Source organism: Polistes fuscatus, unplaced genomic scaffold, assembly GCF_010416935.1.
Source record: "Polistes fuscatus isolate 324 unplaced genomic scaffold, CU_Pfus_HIC Scaffold9, whole genome shotgun sequence".
In the NCBI taxonomy this organism is placed as follows: Eukaryota; Metazoa; Arthropoda; class Insecta; order Hymenoptera; family Vespidae; genus Polistes; species Polistes fuscatus.
In genome coordinates, this window is record NW_025113173.1 from 2,946,284 (window position 1) to 2,958,989 (window position 12,706).

At 36.9% G+C, this 12,706-nt stretch overlaps 1 protein-coding gene across 1 annotated transcript in view; it reads left to right on the forward strand.

The window, feature by feature from the left end:
* Positions 1–214: 214 nt before the first annotated feature.
* The window catches only part of LOC122525551 (protein expanded), a 29,522-nt gene continuing 17,030 nt past the window's right edge, over positions 215–12,706 (forward strand). Inside the window, exons 1-2 of the mRNA XM_043648415.1 lie at positions 215–411; positions 633–1,108. The gene's annotated coding sequence lies outside the window, so the exon portion shown is untranslated. The remainder of the gene's footprint in view (positions 412–632; positions 1,109–12,706) is intronic.

Sequence of the window (12,706 nt, forward strand, 5' to 3'; positions counted from 1 at the left end):
GGTTAAATGACAAAATATATAGTCAAGATGAAGTTAGATTCACAGGAAAAGTTAAAGAAGCTGTAGTTGTAAATACTTTTATTTTTAGGTCCTCCCCTAAAATTCGCGGTTTAAATTCAAAATATCAATCGTCAGAGTTCGGTTAGTCGAGCGTGCGCATTCGGTTTTCTTCGGAGAATCGACTCGCACAACATACACCGGTAACCGGCAGTTGCTCGCCGGCCTCCGTGGTGTATACATTTAAATTATTATTTGTTGCTTTTAATATTCGTGTATTATTATTTTCCTCGTATTTCTATTAATCCTTTTGCTATTTCTATTCCTCCATCCCTCTCTTCCTTTTTTCTCACGTTTACGTTTTCTTCCTAACCTTTTTTTTTTTATTAGAGCTTGTCTTTTTTATTAAAATTGGTAATTTTTTTTTTATCACGGATAATAACCGCGTTGCGGCTTATAACCACGAGCAAATTTCATCGCGAAGAAAAGAGAAGAGAAGAAAAGAGAGAAAAGGCGGCCGATCCGCCTACGCCGTGAACGTTGTCTCTTTTTTCACAGACAGACAGACAGACAGACAGAGACAAACAGAGAAAGAGAAAGAGAAAGATATATATATATATATATTATATGTATAGAAAAAGAAAAGAACGAGAGTTATATTGGATAACATAATACCTGTGTCCATTAATGCGAACGTCGTTCTCGCGTAGCACATTTTTCGTGCATCACGTATGTATCAGTATTTCTATACGCGTATAAATACGTAGGTAGAGACACGCGTGAACGCGCGCGCGCACGCGCACACAGTACTATCAAAGTGACGAATAATCAAAGAAGAAGTTTACTTCGGTTTGATTAATGATTGTTACTTTCAAATATTTTCCGTGCATAAACGTTAAATAGTTTTTTGTGTATTGTGATATGTGTTAGATCTAATAATTAAGTTGAAATATTGATTTTTCGGGAGTGTTTATCTCCCGACAACGACGACCACCTGTCGCGCGAGCAACGCACGCGTCGCTCAGTGTCACATTTGGATTAATAGGATTACGCGGGAACCTGCAAAGGGACATGTTATTATCCAGGAGATAGATCTTCGCAATATAACAAGGTACGCATTTACTATGTTATTCATAAGAATTATATTATATCCATTGGTCGATAAACGATAGGAATTTTTTTAATTGAATTCAAATTGTACGAGGAAATTCATTTGATCGAACGATTTCCAATTAGTTTCATCATTTCTTACCAGCTATTCAAATTTATTTCATATCGTTTATGATATTTTTCTTTCTTTCTTTCTTTCTTTCGCGGTAATAATATCGTTCATACTTCGTTAAAATTCGTTGAATATATATTTGTCAATATTTCTTTTAATCAAAAAAAGTAATAGTCAATGTGATCCTTATCTTTCAATGATTAAGCGAAACGTTGAAATTAAAAATAAGGAATGTATGGAATTTTAATGGGGGATGCGCGTCAAGAGAGTTAGGTAAGAAAAAGTACTGCGTGTAATATTTCAAATTCGTAGCGCGCATCATCAATGTATATAATCGATATCTTTTATATATATATATATATATACATATATATTTAAAATTAGAAATGCACGTGTAAAAATCGTTTGACAGATGGAATTATTTTTTTATTTTTTTTTTTTCTGAAGATATTCTCAACGTGGAGACATAAAACATTCGAGATCTTTAATTTACGATCTAAGATATTTTACGGTATATACATATATAGATATTTCAAAAAGCTTATAAATCTTGAATAAGGAATGTGTGAGCGTTTCTTCTGTAGTATTATATTATATATACACGTTCGTAAATAATAAAATAACCACGCTACCATGAATGGGCACTGCTTTGCCTTTCGAAAGGCGCGCCGCGTATTGAAGAATTTCTTTCTTTCTTTCTTTCTTTATTTATTTCTTTAGTGTGTACGCACGCGTACAGTGCGTAGGAGCGGACGGCAGAGAGGGTTCTACATCGTGCAGCAGAATCGAATGAGCCGTGTTAGTAGAAAACAGCTAGGAGAGAAAGAGAGTGAGAGAGAGAGAGAGAGAGAGAGAGGGTAAGATGGAAAGAGGGAGTGAGAGGGGGAGAGAAAGGGAGGAAAGGAAGGAGGTGGGCGCATACCAGTGCATACCAAAGTGAATGCGCATGCGCATGCGCAAACCATTTCCCCCCACCAACTCGCTTGCAATCTCCCGCGCGATTTGCCCGCGTCTTTCGCAGCGCGCATTCGCTCCTCTCTTCGAATCATTGACTCTACTTCTTTTCATTCTATTCATAAAATCATCTCCCCTCGTCTCTTATTTTATTTTGATTTATTTATTTGTGCATTTAGAACTTGTTGCAAACGTCTAGAAGATGTTTCTTAGTCGAGAAAAAGAGATGATTATTGCACGAGATAGATAGGATTATACGCATTTAGAGTTGAAATTACTCGCGTACGCGTTATTTTGTTCCCTTCTTCTTTTCCTTTTCCCATTTTTCACGTTCTTTTTCTTTTACTTTTTCCTGTTCTTTTTCTTTTTCTTTCCTCGTTCCTCGTTCCTCTTATTTCACGCAGTTGCATCCCTCGCGCGTGCATGTTCACGCTCGCTTTCTTGTATTTCGCATACCTGCTTCTAAGCTTTCACGATGGCTCTCGTGTTTGCTCCGCGTAAATATGATCGGTTCTTGTTCAAAATGTTCTTCGGTCTCTTCGTAGTAGTAGACCTTTACGCGTTGTACCGGTACAAATAATCCATTCTTGGATACACCGAGTATAAGAAAAAATATAAAAAAGAATAAAGAAAGAATAAAGAAAAGAAATACCAAGGATAAGTCTACGAGGAATTTAACTAACGTAAGAATTTTTCTACAATCTTAAATAGAAATATTCGAAATCGTTTCTCGGAAAAAAGTATCGATTAGAGTATCATTCAACTTTTCTACAAAGCTGTCCTTATGTTACCTGGAAAGATGATTATCTCTGGTCGTAGAAAGACATGGCAGGTGAATCGAAATATATTATTTGGAGAGGATGCTTAGAAGAAGGATGATAATTATAATTCTTGGGTCGAAGTTGCCCCGAACTGAAAGAAGAAGAATTTCGAGGGGTACATTCGAAAAGACAATGGGTGCCATTTTTCTCTCCTATGTATTTTTTATTTTTTATTTCTTGTATTCGTGTATTCGTGTATTCGTAGTATATCCATAAAAATCCAAAAAACGAAACTTCGATAGGTCGCACACGCAGCATCATCATCCATTTTTAACATTTCATCGTAGAAACATTCGTTCGTTCGTTCGTTCTTCTTCTTTAACTTGGAGTCAACTTTTAAGATACATATATACCGTAGAAAGCAATTTATGGAAAAAGGGTTTGCGGTCTTCCGACCTTCATATTTACGTTGCACAGCACAGCTGGACTTTAACCGCACGAAAGCGGTTCTTCTTGCTTTAGCCCTGAAATCACGCTTCCCGATTTAACGTTTTGCATGCACTATCTAGGAGATTTGCATTCTATGATTTTAATCTTTTTTATTTGATTATATATATATATATATACATATATTTATTTTTTTATTATATTGAGAAAAGTTGTATAATCAAGTTAAATACACTCAATCCTTTTATATTCGTTACGTATTACAAGAAAAATAAAACGGTAGGATTTAAAACATTCGAGGTATCGAAGATCATTCAAATTGATCACACACTGTGCTATACTATTCGAATCCGAATTATAGAAAAACCTCGTCCCAGTTCTTTCATCTTATTATATCGAAACCATATTTTATGAGGGCTGAATGTATACAGAGATGAATAGAATACATTTTCTTTTTTTTCCTCAATAAAAAAACGAATAAAAAGAAAGGAATTTGGGCATTGCAATCTCATCTACGATCGATCGGACGGAATACTAGCTGAATTACGTTTTCTTTCGTTGCACTTCTCTCTCTCTCTCTCTCTTTCTCTTTGGCAAAGAAGAAGAAATAGAAGAAGAGAGTAAAGAAACTCGCTGGCAAAGTCCTGAGGATCGTGGCCCGTGAACGGGTGTGAACGCTCGTACGTGCCAGAAACGAATAATGAAGCCGTGCTACGATCCACGATAAAACCCGATGCCCCGACGTTGGAACGCCACTCACGTATAAATCTTTTACCTTGTACCCGATTTGCGAGCGCCGTACCACACTACCACCCCCCAAACCCCCCAAACCCTCTGCCCCCCGCACCCTACCGCATTGCCACAATTCAACATCACCGTCTCTAGAAGACAAGTTGCCCTGTGACTACCAATCCATTCTCTACGACTCCTATTTCATCTACCACCACCCCCTAAATCCATTCCCATAAAATTAGATTTCATTTGTTAAAGAAACAAACAAAACGATTCGTTGTCCTTTGAGAAAATATTTAATCGATCGAATATCATTCGACTGTATATCGTATCGTATCGTTCGCGTTTAACTTTATTCGTTGATTTGGTTGATAATAAAATGTGGGATAAAGTGGTGGTGGTGGTGGTGGTGGTGAAAGCTTTGCAAGGAATGGAAGAAATGTGTAATCAAATTTAAGAGCAATGCTAACGGTTCGCGATCCTCTCGCGAATCACATCGTAAGGTATAACTGTACGCGCACGTGACAACGTTCTTTTTTTGCCCTCCCCCCTATGCCTCGTGTCGTTGTTAGCTTATTTATCATCGTTTCAAATTGTCTTCTAACTCGTTTAGATACCTTCTTCTCCGTTTTGTTTGGTTTGTTTGAGAAAAAAAAAACAAAAACAAAAAAGATAAACAGATATGTTTAATCTTAGGATCAATGGTTTCTCTCGATGAAACTCATAAACACGCGTGTCTCCTATGATACATTTTATTTATCAGGGCTATCGAGTTGTAGCAAACGATCAAACTAGTTCTCCGTGATAGTCGCATAGCACACTCCTCGTAGGTTCTCGCTTTCTCGAGGTATGTAAGTAAATAATACATATACACATAACTTGTGGTATGTAACGTTACGTGGTTCGAATTATCCGACATACAACGGAGAATTTGATACTTAGGTTTAATTTTGACCTGTATAATACATCGATTAAATGATTTATTCGTCTCATTTGCCCATTCCTTTTATTCCTAGATTTTCTTTCTTTCTTTTTTTTCTTTATTCTTACGTTAAGTCTCTTCTTCATTCCTCATAAGGTAACGTAAGTAAGTAGTAAGTGGCTACTATCATCCGGATAAAGCGAAATACCACGAGAAATTCAGTTACACTCGGTGAAAGTACCTGACTGACTGTGTGCCGAGAGTACGGCTTCTGCGAGTTCACGCACACGCCTGATAACCGCGATGCTGTACGCGATAATAGCACGTTATTACGTAGTACCATCGCAACGCGGAAGCCCCGTTTGTCATTTTCAAATCGAAATTCTCTCTCTCTCTCTTTCTCTCTCCATGGAACGGGCAACGCTATCCTATAACACATTCATATTATTTTATTTTATTTGATTTTATTTTTTGAGATCACATCGACTGTTACGGACTCGCGTATAATTTTATTTCTATCGAATCTTCGACAACTGTCAAAATAAAATGCATTTAATTGTAAAAGAGGTGAAAGAGAATAATTGGATGGAAAAAAATGATAATCGCGTGGATATAGGGGGGAGGGGTGGGGGAAGCCATAGGAATCGAATAATTGTTATCTTCGTCGGATCTTTTCTTTTTCTTCTTCCGATTATAATAAATTATTATAAATACGAAAATATATAATAATAATAATAATAATAATAATAATAATAATAATAATAATAATAATAATAATAATAATAAATGTAACTTTAATCTCGAATTTCTCTCCATTGAGAGTGTTCCACGGGTTGTACATCGAACAGCTAGCTCGAATTCCTCGAACTTAATCCGAGCCTGAGTGCACTCTACCGCGGTATGCACTCGGAATGCAGCTCTCAAAGTGGGCTGCTCTTAGTTATCACCGCGCATCGTGGAACATGGCTACTTGGTGAAAGTAGCTCCACCTTCGCAACGCGAGCGTATGTGGATGCTCGCCAGGATTCCGCGCATACACACGACGACCACGACCACGACCAAGACGACGACCACGACCAAGACGACCAACTCGTAGTATTTCGTTCCTTCTTTCGTTCCCTTGCTTCGTTCCTGGCTTCCTTACTTCATTCGTTCGTTCGTTTGTTCACTCGAAGAAAAATCAGAAGAGTTACCGAAGAAGAGAACTAACTTACCGTGGATTTTTACCAATAGCATCGTTTCAATTTATCCAATTGTATAATAGAACGAACAAAATCACTATTTTCATGCATTGACCTGATTAACTTATTTCTCTAAGGTCGACTTTAACTTAATACCAAAATAAATCCATTATATATATATATAAATGTATTCAATTATTTTGTCGTATATAGTATTTACATTCGTTCAGATTATTTTATTCAATGGTATTCGAATAACAATATTCTGTTTGAATTGATTTTTAAAATTTCAATATTTTTATAATTAATATAATTGATTTATTAAAATGGAATATTTATCTTGATATTATATGTATATGTAGATATTATTTTATATAGGAGTTACCGAAGGAGAGAACTTACCGTGGATTTTTACCAATAACATCGTTTCAATTTATCCAATTGTATAATAGAACGAACAAAATCACTATTTTCATGCATTGACCTGATTAACTTATTTCTCTAAGGTCGGCTTTAACTTAATACCAAAATAAATCCATTGTATATATATATAAATGTAATCAATTATTTATAATATTTACATTCGTTCAGATTATTTTATTCAATGGTATTCGAATAATAATATTCTTTTTGAATTGATTTTTGAAACTTATTTTAATATTTCAATATTTTTATAATTAATATATATAATCGATTTATTTAAAATGGAATATTTATCTTGATATAATATGTATATATGTAGATATTATATTATATAGGGGAAAAAAAAAAGATGTTAAACGTCATTCCATCGTTTATAGGATTAGAGTTCAAGTATTCTTATTAGATTGGTAGAAAGAGAGAGAGAGAGAGAGGGAGAGAGCGGGAGGGGGGCAGGGGGGCAGGGGTATGACGCGAATGACTCGACTACGATGTAATCGGCCGTAACTGGCGTATAATTAACATTTTCATAGATACTCGCTCAGTTACGGAGTAACTGCTCGAAAGTCCTCGAGTCCGATTCAATCTTGTGGTATTTGCTAAGTAATAATAATAAAAAAAGAAAAAGAAAAAAAAATAAGTTAGTAGCAACCGATAAGATTCAACACGAGAGATATCGGTGTTGCGCACGCACGAGACTGGCGCGATGCGTGATTTGAAGAATTCAAGGGCATGTCAAATGGTGTAGAAGAAAATCGTTAGTTTGCCATTGGTCACGTGAATCTAATTTAATTAAATTCAACTATTTCTAATTATAACAAATAAAAAAATAAAATATATATATATACATACGATACGTATGATAAAAATAAATGGAAATGAATAGAAGTAACGTGGAAGTTGAAAGGATATTGAAATCACGTGTTCGCGTTGATGTAACATCATCGTTGAGATTAAGGACGTATATCGTGTATCAATGAAACGTTACCTCTTTTTTTTCTTTTTTTTTTTTTTTTTTTTCGAAAATCAAACTCGTCCTAATATCTTGACACATTCATCGGTACGCGTCGCGAGGAAAGGTGGTGAGAACGAGTTTACTTCGTAAGAAATCGTCGTCGTCCTCGTACAACAACACTTTCGCTGATTTTCTCGTATGATGTTTTAACAAACCGATCACCACCCTTTTACGGTTACAACGGGTTACATCAAACGCGATCAAACGGAATGAAATTTGTGAAAACGGTTTAAAAGAAATATAGGCTTTTTCGTTATTAAATCTCAATGAAAGTTTGTTAACGCGTTTCGTGCCAAGCCATTTTTGCCTGACTCGTCGTTCAAGCCATTTCACGTTTAGCGCATTAAATAAATATGACTACGTGTACCACCGGTGGTACACGTGGCCTGAAAATCAAGTTCAACGTGTACCACCGGTGATGCACATGGCACGGAACGTGTTAAACAATTGTTACCGTTGCTGTGATATTTCCGATTCAAAAAAGACATAATTAATATGAATTTATTTTGTAAATTAATCGTGAATTTGCACGTTACAAAATAAATATACGTGAGAAAATAATAAAAAGGAAGTATAAACTTGACCCAGTCTCTGTTAGAATAATTGTTCCACTTTTGTTACTGCATAAATACTGCATTTCTTTAGATCCACTATCAAAAATTCAATTGAACCTATGATTTTGATCATCACGCGAGAAAGAACATGAACTGTGTGATGGGGGGTGGGGGTGGGGGGGGGTAGGCATGCTTTGGTAGTCGCTTGCGTGCGAATGTTCGCGAGACTAAACATTATAATCGCATTAGAATTCCATTAAAAGATTTTTTTTTCTTTTCTTTTTTCTTTCTTCTTCTTCTTCTTCTCCTTCTCGCTCCTCCTCTTCCTTCTCCTCCTCATTCTTCTTTTCCTTTATTTCTTTTTTTCTCACTAACGCGAGCCAAAACGTGGTACGTGGCACTGACTTCGAAGTTCTCCTTCGTTCTCTCTTAAATAATTATTTCATTTTCTATCCAAGTTTTTTGCTCATATGCGAAACGTATCTTTCATGAAATTTAAATATTGATTTATTTTCTACGAAGGGGGAAAAGAAACAAAAAGAAACATCATAATTATAGGACACACACACACACACACATATATATATTTATGTATAAAATAGAAAAAAATAACAAAAAGAAAAAAAGAAAAGGAAGAAAATAATTTGAACTTTCCATCGGTTTGATCAAAATTTTTCCGCCACTTACATACCACTTGAACGAATCGTTAGCTGTCCTCTCGTCGGAGAGGAGAAAGTATGTAGTATGTACGCCCAGGAGGAGGAAACGGAGAAATACGTGAGGAAACGAGACACCGATGAAGGCTCTCTAGAGTCCACGTTCATGCATGCATGCATGCATGCATGTATGTATCTATGTATGTGTATATAAGAATCTGAAGTGAATCCCCGAGACTTCAGAATGAAGAGGATCACCAAAGAAAGAAAGAAAGAGAGAGAGAGATAGATAAGAAAGAATTGAAGGATAAACGAGTAGAAATGGTAGGAGAGATGAAGTAGAAGAAGAAGAAGAAGAAGAAGAAGAAGAAGATGATGAAGATGAAGATGAAGATGAAGATGAAGAAGAAGAAGAAGAAGAAAAAAAAAAGAGGTACAAAGGGGAGAATCATCGAGAGAGATGGTAGGGTAAAAGAAGAGGAAAGAGACTGACGATGATTACTACGAAGGAAAGTGGACGAAGAGGAGATGAAAGAGGATGGGGAGGAGGAGGAGGAGGAGGAGGAGGAGGAATAAAATAGTAAGAGAAGGAAGATGCAGGCAATTTCTCTCTCTCTCTCTCTCTCTCTCTTTCCACAACACTGGCTCGCGCATTCTTCCGTCTCTTTCTATCACATTGCGAGATCCCCCAGCTTTCTCTCTCTCCTTTTCTCTCTCTCTCTCTCTTTCTTTCCAGAGCCGCCCCACCTCTTCCGCTGTCCGGCCAATTCCTCGTATTATACCAGGTTGCGGTGTGGAATGCGGGCGTCCTTCGTTCGCTTCGAGCAGCATCCAAGCGATGAGCCCCTCTAGCGTTATCCTTCGTCGGACCTTCGCATGCGCACCTTTAGGGCTCGGTAAAATTAACCTGGAATACTCGACCGAGATGCTGACCGGGAACCCTCTCCTTGGGTTCTTAACCTGCTACGGATTCGTTAAAAGCGGATTTCACTGGCGACTTTTACACATCTTTCGCGAATATCTTCTTCTATCAAAGATAAAGTACCTATCTTCGTCGTCATCATCGTCATCATCGTCATCGTCATCGTCATCGTCATCGTCATTACTTTTTTACGAGGAATGATCAAATTATATAACAACGTTCTCAATTACTTATCGTTTTGTTTTGTTTTTTATCTATCAGAAGAATGATCGATATCGTTTCATTGGGAATAATCCCAAGTTGACCTAATTTTAATTATTTCACTTTTCTTGGCTTACGATTTCAAATAATATAATATGCGATATCATCTACGGTGTTGTGTCGCGTAGATTAAGTCGAGTTTCGTTAATACAGTTAGTTTCGTTAATAGCAAGTTTCTTTTGAATTCTAGGAATGAATTCCAGTACCGGTCCATGAGGATAGTAAATTAAAATTGTCTAGAATGCAGAACGAACTTAACGTAACGTTTTCTCTTCTATTCTAGCGCGAGATAATATAATGTTCGATGGTGTTATTTTACTCTGACGAGTAAACGTTCGGAAACGGTGCTTCTTCTCGTCTCGTGTAAGAACGATTTTTTTCTGCAGGAAGGTCAAGGCATCTAGCGGATTTGTGCTAGTACGAAATTTGCATTATACAGGGTGGTGAGTCACGTAATCTGTTACAAGACTCGTCGTCTCGTCTGTATCTTTTTCTTTTCTTGTTTTTGTTTCTTTTTATTTTTATTTTTTTTTTTGATCGTGAAAGGTAAATGATTTATAAAGGCGAATCTTTTAAACATGACAGCGAGAGATCTCGATAATTTATTCATTCCTATAGAAATGAATTTTCAAATCTTCTACTCGAATATTTTGTCCGATTGTGAGATATATTTACATGTAACTTATCAAATGACATATCAACAAGTATGCAAAACGAAAAAAGAGAGAAAAAAAGAAAAAAAGTCGAGGTCGTATGTATGAGAATGCAAAAAAAAAAAAAAACTGACAGTAATATTCGTGAAAACACGAATAGGAACACGCAAATATCAGTTCCATAAAATCAACCTGTTCGTAGACATAAATATTATTATAGACTCGAACACAGCGAGACTACATTAAATTCGATTATGAATTTCAATATAAACAAATGTGATCAGATTAAATTATACCTATAGGATCTATTTGTTAGTTTTCAATTTTTTGGATAAATTTTTCATAGGAACGTACGGTTTAAAAGGATTTTTAGAAAGGACGAGCGAAAGAATCTTAAGATTAGTTAAAATAGTAGAGTAAAGGGAGGAAATTAAAGGGAAGGAAAGAGAAAGAAGAAGAAAAAGAACAGGAATGAGAAATAGGAGAGAAAGAAAAAGAAAGAGAGAGAGAGAGAGAGAGGAAGCAAAAGATATTTGTGTTTACTATGCCTGTATACCTTACTACGTGTATACCACTGGGGTATACACATTCGATGAGAACGCAAGCATTCCCGTACGCTTGCTAGCGCACTAGCGCCTGAATGAACAAACAGGTATTTTATTATAATGACGTTAGGTGCATTTTACTCGTAGTCTCTCTCGTTAAACTACGTATTTATACTTCGTGTTAGGAAACGAAAAGGTTTTATACAATTTCTGCATTTCACCAATTCAAGCGAGCTTCATTAAAGAATATTGTCTTTTCCCATTTAAAGGATCAACTTCGGATTTTTCAATCGGAACCTTTGAAAAACCTTCGAGCCTTGCACACACCACATAGCTTTCCCGTTCGATTAATACACTATAACGGTGTTCCCCTTTACTCTCGTCATTCTTCTCCCAAGCTTCATAAAGTAGTGACCTCAGTTTACTTTTACTCTCTTATTAACGTACCGACCATGTCAAGGTACTCGAGAAACACCGAAGATGAGTAAGGACTCATTCCAAGACACGTTTTCACCGGTCTCTTTCAAAGATAAAAATAAATTCCAAACACAAACACACACGCGTATACATACGCGCTCACACACACACATACATATACATACACATACACGTACACTTACACGTACACGCATACGCGCGCGTACAGATATTACACACAGAGTCTTGCCAAAAGATTCAATTTATAATAATACGTTAATGTTACATGTGAAATACCATTAATCGTTCGATTATACAACGAATAATAAAATACCATTTATACGAATATTTCCATCCCCTCGTTCCCTCTCCCTCTACTCTAACCGAAAAAAAATCCAGTTCCTCCTTTGACAATATTATCTATATATCGAGATTGTCCAAATCCAAAAGAGGAAAAAGAATATAAAAATAAGAAAATAAAAGGACGAAAAGAAGAAGAAAGAATTCCTTCCTCCCTCCCTCCCTCCCACCCTCTTCTTTTCCCTCCGGCGTATTGTGTAACGATAACGGAGGTAAACACCGGGGGGACCGTGCGGATACGTTGAACGTTTACCGAAACGTTCGCAAATCTCGATGGAATGCCGTCAGACTGGTGTTACCGTGCTCGCTTGGCAGCGTGCGCGCGCGCGCGCGCGTTTGCCTGCTTCACCGAACGAGCGAGCACCTTCGCCCTCGCCCTCGCCCTCGCCCTCGCCCTCGCCCTCCTCCTCCCCCTCCTCCTCGCACCGTCCTAAGGTGACACGAGGAGAGAACCCGAACACACCATCCTGGTGAATATCATCGTGGCTTACGGTGCTTACATAAGACGATAGTGTCCGTTCATCCGTTCATCCGTTCATCCGTTTGTTCATTCGTCCGCAGATCCCGTCCGGAAAATTTGTCGATTCCCAATGGATGATCCTTTCCTCTTATTGTTAATCGTTACCATTATTAATTATTATCTGGGCTTTGATATTATTTATTCTCTTCTTATTTCCATTTCCTTTA